Source organism: Hemicordylus capensis, chromosome 10 (genome assembly GCF_027244095.1).
Source record: "Hemicordylus capensis ecotype Gifberg chromosome 10, rHemCap1.1.pri, whole genome shotgun sequence".
Taxonomy (NCBI): domain Eukaryota; kingdom Metazoa; phylum Chordata; class Lepidosauria; order Squamata; family Cordylidae; genus Hemicordylus; species Hemicordylus capensis.
Window position 1 is genome coordinate 13375001 of NC_069666.1, and position 1948 is coordinate 13376948.

The following is a 1948-nucleotide window of genomic DNA, read 5'->3' on the forward strand; positions in this document are numbered from 1 at the left end:
TAGCATCAACAGAGCCAGCCCAGCGTCTGTTGTCGATGTTAACGGCTGGCACCGAAATTGCTCAAAGCCGTCCCAGTGGAATTAAAAGGAGAAATTAGACATTGCCTGATAACAAAGCAAGGCGCAATGCCCAATTTTCCCCCCGTCATTCCAATGGGACGACTTGGGGCAAGGACGGGTCCTTTTGGTTTCAGTGGGGCTGCTCCGAGCAGTTTCCCTCCGAATGCCAGGGACTCTTGCGGAGAAGTCACGGCTCCCTCCTCGCCCTCCCCTCGGCGCCCCGCTTCCTGGGCGAGAGAGGCAGCAGACACGCGCGCCAGGGCTCCGGGAGGCGTTCACACGTGACAAGCAGCAGCCCAGGTGCCGACGCAGCCAGAGGTTCCCGCGGGCCCCGCCTTCCTGGAGCCCAGGGCCACCCCCCGACTCTCTCTCTCTCTCACACACACACACCCGGCCAGCCACACCCACCGCACGAGCTCACCAGCAGCGACGCCCGACTCCAACAGCAGCCGGCGGCGGGGCTGGGCTGGGCTGGGCTAGAGAGGCTCCGGAGCAGACGCACCCAGGACCTCCCGGCGCGCAGCCTGCGCTTCTGTGACTCCTCGCCGGCGCTGCTGTTGCTCCTGCTCCGCCTCTCGCCTGCGGGCTCGTCCTCTCTCTTCTGCCCGCCAGCTGAGCTCCCCTCGCCGCTTCACTTTAGCCGCTCCCGCCTCCTCGGTCCTCCCACAGCCATTTGCGGCAGGCAGGCAAAGGGGAGCCCCCCCCCCGCCTTGCCCGCATGCGCTCTCCCGCGAGCCGCGCGCGAAGGGTTCTTTTCCTCCCCCCGCCCCGCGCTCCCGGGCAGACTTCGACGCCCGCTTAGGCGGAGAGGCGACAACAGGTGGAGGTGCGCCTAAGGCGCGGGGCGCTGTGCTGCGCGCGCGCAGGAGGAGGGAGGGGGGGAGGCAAGGCAGCTGGCAGTGAGTGGGGTCTTACTGCGCCGGTCAGGCGCCCCCGAGGCCAAGAAGGCAGTCAAGGCACTGGCAGCCGCGCTCTGAAGGCTGCTCCCACAGCCCGTAAAAGGGTGATGGTTTTTTCCGCGCAGGATTGGCTGTGGGCTGCGCGTGCGAAGGCAGCAGGGGGTTTTAGAGCCTGCTTCTGGGCGGAGCAAGCCCCCTGGCGGCCCTTATGGATTGCCCTCTTTGCTAAGCAGGGTCCACCCTGGTTTGGCATTGGAATGAGAGACTACATGCCTGTGAGATATGCCCCTTAGGGGGTGGGGCTGCTCTGGGAAGAGCGCCTGCTGCAAGCTTGCGTGCAGGAGGTTCCAAGTTCCCTCCCTGGTGTCTCCGGGATAAGGCTGAGAGAGACCTGCCGGCAACCCTGGAGAAGCCGCTGCCAGTCGGAGTTGACAATACTGAGCTAGATGGATCAATGGTATATAGGAACACAGGAAGCTGCCTTATACCGAGTCTCATCATTGGTCCATCTAGCTCAGGATTGTCGACACAGACTGGCAGTGGCTGGCTTCTCCAAGGTTGCAGGCGGGAGTCTCTCTCAGCCCTATCTGGAGATGCCAGGGAGGGAACTGGAACCTTCGGCATGCAAGCATGCAGATGCTCTTCACAGAGCGGCTCCATCCATCCCCTAAAGGGAATATCTTACAGTGCTCACACGTCGTCTCCCATTCAGATCCAAACCAGGACAGACCCTGCTTAGCAAAGAGGACAATTCATGTTTGCTACCACAAGACCAGCTCTTTTGGTCTGAGTCTGGTCTCAGTATGATTCCCAAACAGTGGTACACCGCCAGATGTTGCTGGAACCATAATAAATTGTAGCTGGGGTGATGGGGGTTGTAGTTCAACAACATCTGGAGTGCCACTGGTTGGGAACCCGTGTGATCTAGCCTGTTGGTCTTTAACACTGCTTAGGGTTAGAAATGTGCATGAACTACACGTTGGGCACTT

The 1948-nt window shown here is 61.2% G+C and overlaps 1 protein-coding gene across 23 annotated transcripts in view; it reads right to left on the reverse strand.

The window, feature by feature from the left end:
* Positions 1 to 844, reverse strand: part of SEMA6D (semaphorin 6D) — a 410879-nt gene extending 410035 nt beyond the window's left edge. For 14 of the 23 annotated variants that reach the window (XM_053272271.1, XM_053272269.1, XM_053272268.1 and 11 more), the window contains exon 1: positions 482 to 835. The gene's annotated coding sequence lies outside the window, so the exon portion shown is untranslated. Of the gene's footprint in view, positions 1 to 481 lie in introns of all 23 variants that reach the window. The other 9 variants (XR_008311419.1, XR_008311420.1, XM_053272291.1 and 6 more) reach the window with 3 other exon arrangements.
* Positions 845 to 1948: the final 1104 nt, after the last annotated feature.